This window comes from Branchiostoma belcheri, unplaced genomic scaffold (assembly GCF_001625305.1).
Source record: "Branchiostoma belcheri isolate BF01 breed outbred unplaced genomic scaffold, Haploidv18h27 scaffold26, whole genome shotgun sequence".
In the NCBI taxonomy this organism is placed as follows: Eukaryota; Metazoa; Chordata; class Leptocardii; order Amphioxiformes; family Branchiostomatidae; genus Branchiostoma; species Branchiostoma belcheri.
This window is the reverse complement of record NW_017803865.1, coordinates 1,992,715-2,004,670: the sequence shown is the minus strand read 5'-3', so window position 1 is coordinate 2,004,670 and position 11,956 is coordinate 1,992,715. Positions and strand designations below refer to the sequence as shown.

The window sequence follows — 11,956 nt, the reverse complement described above, 5'->3', positions numbered from 1 at the left end:
CTCAATAGTTTTGGTCAACATAGCTGCAATGCAAAGACATTGACATCATGGAAGAGTCCACTAATCAAGGAGGGTTTGCGCAGTTACGTCTAGACGTATCTGACAGGCATCGCATTGGGCTTAACCTCAGGTCGCTACGTTAGCGGTGTGGTTGATAACAATTCACCTCTGTCCAATCTGAGGTCAATTAAAAGACAAGCGGCTTAGACTAAGCGCTATCACATTTCGTTTTCACCGTATGTATACTAGTATTCAACTGCTGTGGGGATTGTACATGTTACAATAGCGGGGTAGAACTTGTGCTACAAACCCACAAACTTACTTATAAGGTTTACGACAAATTCAGGGTCGATCGTCTTCATGAAATGCTTCTCAATACGTTTTCACAAACATAATTTGCAGGGTGTTATACTGTACGGATTTTCCTCTAGACGTTCTGCTGCTTATGTACAAAGTTGAATAGTTGCAGCTGTTTGTCCTTGAGCGCTATCTGATCGCTGTTCAAGGCCGTGTTGTTGGGGATGATACAATAACGCTAGCAGGGGAGAACTGTGTTCCTGTAGAAAGGCTGGGATTTCCCGACAATAAGACTATAATAGTTTTTAAACTGGTTGTGATAACAGCCAGGAGGAGACTCCCTCCCCCTGGACACAGCTAATTTAGGGGGTTTAAAATTGATACAATCACATTATCGATTTTTAGGCAACCAGAGGGATAGAAACCATGGTTAGAAACCAATCAAAATGTGCATATTAATAATTTTCTTTCTTCAGAAGTTTTTTTCTTCTTCTTTTTTTAAATTCAGAAAACAGTATTTTCTTGAATGTGTAGTCCTAAAGATGGGACCACTTATTTAGAGAAGTGGAATTTTGTTTTGGGGTGTGTTTTTTCTTTTGATAAGGGACTTGTTTACAAGGTGAGTGGTGATTAGAAAAAGGATGAGAAGGAACCCTGCAAAAGGTAAAGCACTAAAAGTGAACTTCTGTGTTAGGAATCTTTCGAATTTAGCGTAGAGCGTAGAGAGGCTTCTTGAATTCAGCACAATACGTAGCCGGCTCTCAGAATTTAGCGTTGTCGGGACCCCCCTTGCAGGGCCCCTTGAAAGGGCTCACACAGCACATTTTCTGTATCTCTTCGTATTCCCGTCTTAAACAGTGAAAACGCAGTGCCACCGAATCTGTTCTGTTCTCCGTGACCTCATTTCCCTTTCCTCAGACCAAAGTTGGCAGTCTGAGCAATTTCAAGGACACACAGCTCAGGCGGCAGCGTACCGATACTCCCTCAGGTAAACAGGAGTATGTGGCCTTGAAGCTGTGGCCTTGGTATGGCCAAATCAATGTACTGCCTTACATCTGTGTGCTTGCTATAGAAATAAAAAAAACTCTTGATTTATGTTTTTTTGATTGGATTCCAGCGAAAATAGTTACGTATTTTAAGGTGTAAGTCTATGGGACAGCGAAATTGGCGTATGAGACCTTAAATACTAGTAGCCGATTTAGCTTAATACACTACATTGCGAACCTGTCTATATTAGCAACCGCTAATATTTCTATCTAGTAATACTAATGTTAGTATTGCAAAGGAGTATTGAAAAGGGATGCGGTGTGCGATGGTACAAATTCTACAATCCGGAGTCTTGCCAAGAATTGGCATGCCAGAATTATCAGTATGATGATCGTGGGCATTAAAGGAAAGGCAAGACAAGACAATAATATATATATGTAGCTAGTGCCTGCATGTACGTTAATTAGGTCATGTTGTAGTTAATCAGCTTAAGCTTCATTTCTAGCGAAGTGCAATCATGCAGTTGGCTTCAATAGAGTGTATGATATTAGATTAGCCATTACTCTTGTAAAGAGAATTAACCTATCCTTCATTGATTTTAACATGATGGACGCCCGGAGCCCCATGCAGTCATCTGTAGTCTAATGCCTAAAGCAGATTTGGGCCCCATTCCCACTAGGACAAAATTGTCCGGATCGCGAGCCGAATTGATTCGCTCTGATCCGGCTTCGAGCTGACTTGGAGCCGGATCGAATCAACTCGGCTTGATCCGGACAATTTTATCCAAGAGGGAATGGGACCGTAGTCAATATGTTCCTCTAGATGCCCAGATACCAGTGTTAGTGAAGTATGACGTGAGGATATAGAAATATAATTTTTAGACTCAATGTCGTTTTGTTTGAATTAAATAACAACTTTCTGAACATGGTATAAACATTTACACAGTACCTCTACTTCTCTGGGATCGCAAGAACATAACTTAAGCAAACTATATATATCTTGTGTTTGTGTCAGGCTTACGAACAGCTAGCCCCACGCTGCTAAAATATGATTACCAACATGCTTCTTCTGTCGTTCCATCCGACGGATAATGAATGAATGAAAGACCTTTATTGTACGCTTGTGCTCTAACGAGCTAAGTACAGGTCATGGGTAAACAGGGAAAAGAAAACAGTAATGACACTTACATACTATATAAACTAATGCGATCTACTATTTACAGGTTCAGCTTCTTCTCGCTTCTTGACGCAGTTATAGATGTACGAACATATTGAGCTAATGATACATGGTTTGTCAAGTTTCATGAGGAATTCGAATTTTTCTATTCTATCTAAATGTCTAAAGCTTGGGAACTTATCTATTACATAAGTATAGAGGGAATCCCTCTCGTTTCTATATAATGTGCAGTCAACTACAAAATGGCATTCATCTTCAATACAATCTAGATTACAAATAATAACTAACGTTGCAGTTATTAAGTAAGAATTCGAAAGCTAAAAGAAATTTTGGTATTCAGTGTTGCGGCCCTGTCTCTCTGGAAAAGGAGATTTGGTAATTTCACATCTGTAATCAGTAATTGGAGATATTGTAATGGCATCCGCATGCAGTTACCTTACAATGAAGAAAGATAGCCCATTTTACTACCCGGACATTATAGTGTCTCATTGTCAAGGTCTAGTAAACTATCGGACGCACCCTCCCCGGCGGGTCAGCAGTTGTATGCTAATCCCATGTTCCCGCGGATTGATTAAGTGCGATGTCTGCGTGCAAAGCAGCCGTGATACGTCTAGCCGCGCCGTTGAATAAAAATCCAATGAAGCCAATGCCAATGTCAGGATAACCTTGGCGGCGATAGTCGCGGGTTTCACTTCACACGTAATATGCCGGGTTTATGTGACATTTGGTGGATGCAATTCTCCCTCAAAGACTGTCTACCTACTCATTTGAAAATCGAAAATTTGGTCACAAATATCGAGGGCGAAGGTGCGCCATGCATGACGAATCTACACCAAGTGAAAACGACAACTTCAAACTTTTAAAAAGTTTTCGGGCAAAGGTCATATCAGGGCAATTATGGCCGGTCCATTGTGCACCGAAGCTAAGTGTTACTGGTTCACAGTTACTTTTTGTTTGGAACCGCATAAGTTAGCAGTAACACCAAGCTGCAGTGCTCTGTGGAACCAGTATCGTATACGTAGAGATCTCCACTCTACGAAAGTTCTATGAAAATCCAACGTGCGGTGTTTCTAACGCATTTTGCACGCTCGACAACTTGTGCTTAAATTTTCCCATTGCGCTAGAAAAGGAACCCATTCCCAGGTGTTAGAGCCATATATCTGGATTTCCTAACACGACATGCCCACCGCCACATCACATATTTCTCTACTGTACTTCCTTGCCTTTTGTATCTGAAGTGCAAACACGTATGCAGCTACACGTGCAGTAGGCCATAAGTCACTGCAAAGGGTTCTTTACACCTGCCCGTTTGAGCGATGTTCCCAACACTTAATGGAGGGAGAACCTTTCAATCTGCAGAGCTGTTCGTCCATTAACAGTGTAGAGAGGTGAGCATCAGTTCTACACCGACTGTCTCTCCCAGACCACCGAGGAATTCGAGTTCAAAGAAAATGTAAAGATGAGAAATTTAAGGATACGAACATGACGGAAATATGATCATGACGCATACATGGCATAGGACATGTTTTCTCTAGTTTTTAGTGAAGGCGGGTCGACCCAGTGGAGAGTGGTGTACGAATTTCTTGACTAAAAACTTCACTTGGCGGGAAATTGCCTACAGTTGAATACCTCCACCTGTATCAACATACCACAGCTGGCATTGGTCTTGCTCTAGAAGCTTATTCCTAAACATGGTTGTGGGGAGTTTGGAAGGCCGTATTCGGCTATATGTATTGATGTGCGAGCCACCCAAATATTAAGATGCGAAGCGAAGTGTGAGTCCGTTTTAACCAAACCCTCTCAGCAATTTCCACCCATCGACGGACATCATAATGATGTTTTTGCGAAGATGAAAAAATGACATTCCTTCCACGATGCCATAATTTTCCATCGATCTACCGATCGCAGAGGTTTCTGGGAGCTAGTGGGCGTGGTCACCTGCCGGTATCCAGAGGAGCCGGCCGGACGATCTCACCGCGCGCGGAGCACACCGAGCAAGGTCTGCCGTTTTTATTTGTATATTATTAAGTATATGGATAAACTATCCACCTTAGTATCTATGGAGATTATCCTTGTCTACAATATATCTGTGATTTTCTCGCTTATTTTCGCTATCCACTCTTGATCTAGATTTGTCGAAGAGATATTTTACCTCCAAGCAGATGTAATGTTATAGCTCCAGCTTGTTTTGTATGACTTTTCGCAACGTTTTGTATGTTTTCTCTGGTGGTACGCGTTTTTTTTCTGCGACCGTAGAAAATCTAACGCTAAAAATACGAACAAATCAAACCGGTGCCATGCTTGGAGCTAAATATTGAACTTCTCTAACTTTCTGTTACAAACACAGAGTGTTTATATTTAACATTTTGTTGCGGCGCTTAAAATGTTTGACTGAAGTCAGCCATAGATCGGATTTATATATGTCTGCTTTTATTACATGCTGTAACGTCCACTGAATGCATGGAGCAATTGAAGGTTTGTTTACGCGACTATCTCGGGATTTCTTCCGACACGGTGATCGGCGGGGAATCTTGTGCGACACCGCCTGCCCGGGTCACGTCACCCGGTGCTTTATCACCGCCCTGCAGCCTGTCCGCCCGCAGGAAATGCGCAAGGCCCCGCGCCGTGCTGTCGCCTTTCAGTAGCGTCTAGCAGGCTTCAGAGGCGGATAGAAAGAGTAGAAATCGGCTAAATAGACAGATAACATGCCAGGGCAGTTCGTGCGCTAAAGGAGCATAGTTTGCCGCTCCCTGTGGCCTGTTAGAAGCTAGCCTTCCCCAGCATTGGTCTATGCCGCCGCGCAATTTCATGCTCATATCCAGGCAGATGTATAGCCCAGCGGTTGTTGCACGTCGACCAGATTTACACGTCGGTTGGTGGTTGGGAGCAGGTCAACAGTGGTCGGGGCGTGGTTGGGAGTCAAATTTGACTTAAGTTTGATTCGATTTGTATATAAAACGGTAGACATGGTCTATATTTGGTCAGCTCAGACTGCTCCCGAACTTCAGCCACCCTTGGTTGGTTGTTGATCGGAGTCTAATGTGTGACAGGTGCTTAATTAAGAAGGCACAAATGTCCAGACTCTAGCGTGGGGCCCCTTTTTCAATATCTTTGCCCAGAAATGGCAGTTAGGCCACTAAGTGGGTGAGTATGTTTCTTAAGAGTAATGTTTTGCCGCTGTTTTACATGTTATTGATATGCGATCAATTCAGTGATGCCATTCCTGTCATCTATCTCTGTCAGCGACACCTTCTAACAGCGTCTTAGTTCGAGATGGGGAGTCTGTGGCATTGATCAGATAGCCTGGTAGCCGGACCGTCGAGGGCTCCCCCGTATCTCTACGGTGTTGGGATTGTTGTCCAGCCGTCCCAGCCCATTAGTGCACACCGGTTTCTTTACGGAGTCTGTTTCCATTTCTTTGTCTACAAAGTAACCAAAAAGGCCGACAGGAAAGCTAGGAGGTATCATTTTTTTTAAATTAATTTTCTCTATACCATGTTGGTCTTGCCTGTATATTGCTGCTGGTAAAACACTTGTGGTCTTTATCTTGTCCTGATATGGATGCCTGAAGGAGAGTTATGAATAAAGATAACTTTAAAGAAACCAAACGTCTTCCAGACTGACCCTAGCTGTCCTCAGAGCACATCGGCCCGGTGACTTCCCGAAGTAGCATATCTCCATTTCTACAGCCGTACACGTAAGGTCCCTCGGGCTTTCTTATCACGACAGCCCACACTTCTTATTGATCGCTAAGGAAGTTAGAATTATATCTTATGGTTCTCACAAGTAAGTAACGCCTTACTCGCCGGTTCTTGCTGCCGGGTACTTTTACTTACAACAGATTGGTTTGACTTTGAGATATCATCTGCGATGAAGTGTCGCTGTCCGGAAATATTAAAGACAATTTTTTTTACAAGGACGTCTGCCCCGAGCACTTCTCATATTTCAACACAAGAGCAATGGTGTTAATATTGGGTAGCCTTGAGAGCTACATGTCGAAAGGCCGGAACCATACATATTTCTACATTTGTTTCTTATATATCAAGTGATTGCCATAGATGACTTGTACCTACCCCTTCCAGGCATGAATGTACAATAAAGGTATTTCATCATTATGTGTGACCCTTTTGTCACACAAATGTAGCACATATACAACTACAGTCCCTGGTGTGTTACATCATGTATACGTATTGCCTATATTCCTTGAAATCAGATGTCACATTTCCCGCCCTTTCCCTCCCCTGGGTACTTGTACACTAAGCAGCTTTCTCATGCATGTTTTGTCAACGTTAGCTAGAGACAACCACCTCTGACATATCCCTCCCACCTGATCTAACATAAGTGCAGTGAATCTACGGAGGTGGAGCAAGTCACGAGGGTCTAGTGGTTCTGAAATGTTGGGTAACAAGACAAAGGTCAGCAAGGTTTGCATCAGAGAAAACCTTATTTCAAACGTTGTGTTCTCCTGATTTGGTTCAGCGCTTTGTGACAGTCATTTTGCTCCAGCGTGGGCAGTTGGTGCCACTGTTCATCGATTAGTTTCAAATAGTTTTTTATGTTGGCCTTGAGTTGGACCTGCAAGGTCGGCAGAATCTTGAACTCGAGATATATAGAATGTCTTTCTTGTTCAGTGAAACGCGTCCCTGTTTCTGGGTGCAATAGTCACTCACTCCAAATCTAATGCGATGGGGCGAGAAAAAAACATTGTTTGTTTGTTTGTTTGTTTGTTTATTGGGAATCTCCATTAGTTATACAAGCTGTGTATACTAATCTTCCTGGAGTCCTTTCACATAATAGAATACATACAATTATCAACTTAATAGTTACAAAAGATTCAACAACATTATACATAACAATTGCTTAACAAGAACAATACAAATTAATAAGTAACAGTAACTACTTATTAAATTTACTTATACTTCTAACAACAGCAAATATACAAGTTGTGGAGAGGTCAGAGGTGCACCTGTGCTCCATGTGTCTTACCACCATGTGTCAAGACGCATGTGCTCATTGCGGGCCAAAAAAGTAAGGTTCCTACATTTTCAAATGTTTTTCCATCATCATCATCATCTACTGTGTTCTGCGTCTACAGTCGTGTGGAAATGTCCTGTAGCCGCATTCAGTCTTTCTTCATCTCTTTCCACCGTGTCTTCTGCCTCGCGAGCTCTCTTGAGTTTCTTTTCTATAGTGGGAGGGCCTAGCCCTCTGCGCTTCAGGTCTCCCTTCAGTAAGCTGAGAAGGTTACAATGTCCTCCCCCCCCCCCGAAAATTCCAGAGCTTTTTGTGCAGGTGTGTCTTGTGGCATTCTGAGAATATGTCCGAACAGAGACCGCCTGAGTTTCTCAACGTTCACGGAGAGAGGTTCCGTATTACAGACTTTGTACAGCGTGTCGTTGGTCACCCTGCTACTTGGCCATTGAAGACCTGTGATCGCACGCAGATGTTTGCGGTGGCAGGTGTCTAGCTTTTCTATCACTGTCCTTGGTGCTGCCCAGCTGTTGCAGTTATATAGCATGATGGAAACACAACAGGCATTCTACAGTTGTAGCTTCCTTGTCAAGGGTATCCTAGACCTTCTGATCCAGATCTTACAGAAGGATCTAAAAGCAATGTTTCCCCTGATGCAGCGTGCTTGTATGTCAGCTGAACTGCAGAGGAGGGACCCGGCCAGGATTTTGCTCTTCCTCCATTCTTCTTCTCGTAATGTTTTGTCAGCCAAATAGACGTGTCTGAATCTTTTTCCATCATAAACCTTGTTAAACAAGAAATAATACCTACATTGTCCTAAGTTTACTGCCAACTATTACAACATTCATTTGTCACTGAAAAATAGAAGTTTTCGATCACTGTACAAATAGTTTTGATTCAGTGAACATTACATATGAAAGGAATGAAAAAAAAACTGTTTTTACAAAACATCGCCAATGCGGTGTCGTAAACGTAGCTCTTTCCCTGGTAGGTTTCTTTCCAAAAATCGTAAACGACATGTTTGATTATTCCAAACTGCCGTTTTTATGAGCGCCCAGAAGACTGTGGGTAGCATCCCTGCCCGCTCCTCCGAAGATATACACCCGGTCGACTGCCTTATGTGTTATTAATGCTCCACTGAAGATGGATGTTAAGAAGAAGAAGAGATGCCGGCTCGTTTCGGGTGAAGGACGCACCATTCTTCAGACGGAGGCTAGGCCATTAGAAACCTGTGATGCCCCCTACCACCCCCCCCCCTTAGTGGTGTGCACTTAGTAAATGGACATTTTCTGCCGCGGCTGCTATTTCATTTTTGATATAGATTAGCGATTACAGGATTAGGGGCAATCTTATTTTGGAAATAAATCCTTTGTTATTTAGAAAACAAGATCTCGACTGATTGCAACTTTCAACTTTATCTGCAAATAATCGTAACCATTTCCAGCTTGAAAATAGTTACATTTCTTTTCAGAAAATTATGAATATTCATAACAATTTTAAATTATTTCTATTGTCTAAAAGCCCTTGTGGTGATTTGGAATGGACAGTAAAGGAAAACTATCAAGTCAGAAGACCAGAGTGATGCATACGTAGAGGATCAACCACAATGCGTGGAAAAATAAATATAATTGCCAAATGATGCAGAGCTTTATACCAGGCATATTACAGCTCGCTGGGGCTTGACAAAAATGTCGAAACCTAGGCCTACTGATAAATGATAGCGACGGTTGATGCCTTGGCACATCTGCCCGAGGAGTTATGGCATTTATTGTGAGCTGTGTCGTATATTGTTTACCGCAGTCTCTCTGACGTGACAGGCGAATGTTCTAGAATATAACATTGACAGACGTTAACGTATATACCGGGGAAGATTTATGTAATGGTGCTGAACGTACGGTAACCTCTCCGAAAACGTACCCGGTATAGAAATATAAAATTTACAGGAGGGATGGGCAAGTACAAAGTGAAGATTTGTGTAACGAATGCCACATTGTTACAGTGGAAAAGAAACAAACTTCTGCAGTTTCAAAGACAGTCGCTAGGGGTTCCGTAGCATACACCTCACCAGGTACTAGTACCTAAAAACCTGGAAATGACACCGAAGTCATAACCACATTGACAATAAACAACTAAAAAAGGGAAGGTGGAACAACAATTTATGTTCCCCCGCCCAAACTTTATACGTCTCTTAATTAAAATGCAGCGCGTGTAGCAAAATCCCCGTCCCAGCGGGAAGAGGCGACCTTTGCGCATCCTCCCGACTGTCTTGCTACATTATCCGTTAAATGACTGCAGTGAGCATTAGGTACAGGGTGGGGGCGGGGACCTCGCCTGGTCTTCTGCTGCTATAGCTACCACAGGGGGAGGGGCGACACGGATTTTATGAAATGCATAAGAATTTTACTGAAAACATACGGATTGATATGAGAGAGAGCTGACAAATTTCGTGAAAGGCAGACACTTTTTACCCAAACCTCAAAACTGCTGCCTGGGTCACGTGAATAGCATTTATTGTTGAATTGTCATATTGAGTTTTTTTTTAATTCGTATGAAATTCATGTTAATTGATATGAATACATACTAATTGAATTATACAATGTAATGTGAATTTAATAGAATTCGAATGAATGCTTAGGCATCCCTAGTGCCAAATGCACTTGGAATAGCGGAAATATGGGGGCGTGAGGGGAGGGAATATTACCGGGAACAATCCACCGTGAAATTATCATTACAGCTGGGATCACCTTGATGTATGGTGAAAACTTGCATCAACATGAGACCTACATGTACGAAAAAGAAATGTTGTGCATCCAGTTTTCCGACAGACCCTAGAGTATTTTGTTTTTCTAATGTAACTCGTACGTTGTCAATTCACGGTGTCCCTTTTGTCATCGACGTTGACATATGTCAGGTTACATTTTGTAGAGTCTCCTCACTCTCCTGTCTAGTAGAATCGGCGGTGTTAGAGTGGTTTCCCATATACAAATTCTAAAATTCATGAGCGAATATTTACAGACTCCGAAGGACATCTCTACCGGTAGAATTACCGATTCTACCAGATCGGAGTCTCTACACTGACATATTTGTACATTTACCATTTACCACCAGCCAGTCAATCAAGACTGACGTTTGGGAGCAGTCTGGCCAGGTTCAGGCTACGCCTACCTTTATACGAAATTGGATTGAATTTGAGTCAAATTCGACCCCCGAACACGCCCGACCACTGTTGGCCTACTCCCGAACACTAGCCAACCAGCAACATTTTGAAACAGTAGCCGACCTCGCCGTACACCAGCCAACCACAGCTGACCTTGCTCCCGACCAACTCCGAACCATGATTGGGGGGAGTTCGGCGGGTGTTCGGGAGGCCATACTCAGTGGTACCATTAGCCATGTCATTAATCCGTCTTGATTTTCAGCTAAAATATAGACTTTAAATCATACCATCGATTTCTGATACGATAATAGGCTGTTATCTTTCTTGCATATATCATCTTTTATCACAATTCATGTCATGTCATGGCCTTAATATATCAGACTTAACTTTATTGATTTTCCTTATTAATCTCATTGAAATTTTACATAAATCAACAAACTCTTATATAATTTTGATGCTATTTGATTGTGAGCTACGACATTTTTCAAGATTATGTATATCTATTCACATGTCATGAATTGTATGCATGTAAGTTTTTGATCTGTACGTTTTATTTATCTGAATAAAGTGAAATTAAACAAGAAAATTATTTTAAAAAAACTGATATATCAGTAGGAACCATGCAGACGTTGAAATGCCGTTAGAATATACAGAAACCAGTCATACATGAGTCAAAGACCCGATGTATGTTTTAAAATCTGGTGTAATTTTGATTGGAAAAAGTTCTCGAGAGTACTGTTTATGGCTATAATTTGTCTTGACTTTAACCAGAATACAGCCCCTAAATCATACCATCGATTCCCGATACGGCAATAGATTCTTTATCTCGCTGCATGGATGCCGGAGCAAAGTTTATCATTTTTTTTCTCACGGCATGACCTACAAATTTCAGGTCATCGAACTTTACTTTATTGATTTTTTTTCGAAAATGTACATAAATAACTGGATCCGTGGAAAGCACCGGCAAAGTTTACGACTTGTAATGTAACCCAAGTCATCAAAGCAAATCAGTGGTAAGTAGTGATACAGAGAACAACTATGAATAACTAGAACATCAGTTCTCTGGCAATGCCCGTTACGGTGTCAGATTTTTATAACCATGGCGCCTCCGTGCTTTTCCGTCGCGTAAATGGTCGTTGCCAATTGAAACGCGGTCGACGCCGCTGAAGGCAGAGCGTACTCTCCAAGCAGAGGTTTGGGTTTTGGGGGTATTTTTAGTGTGTTTTTAAGGCTTTTTTTTCGGGGTTTCTCTTTTGCACTGAATTTTTTTTCCCACCAAAAGTTGGGTTTGGTGGGAAAAAAATTCAGTGCAAAAGAGAAACCTCCCCCAAAAAAGCCTAAAAACACACTAAAAATACCCCCAAAACC

The 11,956-nt window shown here is 42.1% G+C and overlaps 1 protein-coding gene across 2 annotated transcripts in view; it reads left to right on the top strand.

The window, feature by feature from the left end:
- Positions 1 to 4,419: 4,419 nt before the first annotated feature.
- Positions 4,420 to 11,956, top strand: part of LOC109471894 (microtubule-associated protein 1B-like) — a 55,362-nt gene continuing 47,825 nt past the window's right edge. The window contains exon 1 of one of the 2 annotated variants that reach the window (XM_019771328.1): positions 4,420 to 4,459. The gene's annotated coding sequence lies outside the window, so the exon portion shown is untranslated. The remainder of the gene's footprint in view (positions 4,460 to 11,956) is intronic. The other variant, XM_019771330.1, reaches the window with a different exon arrangement.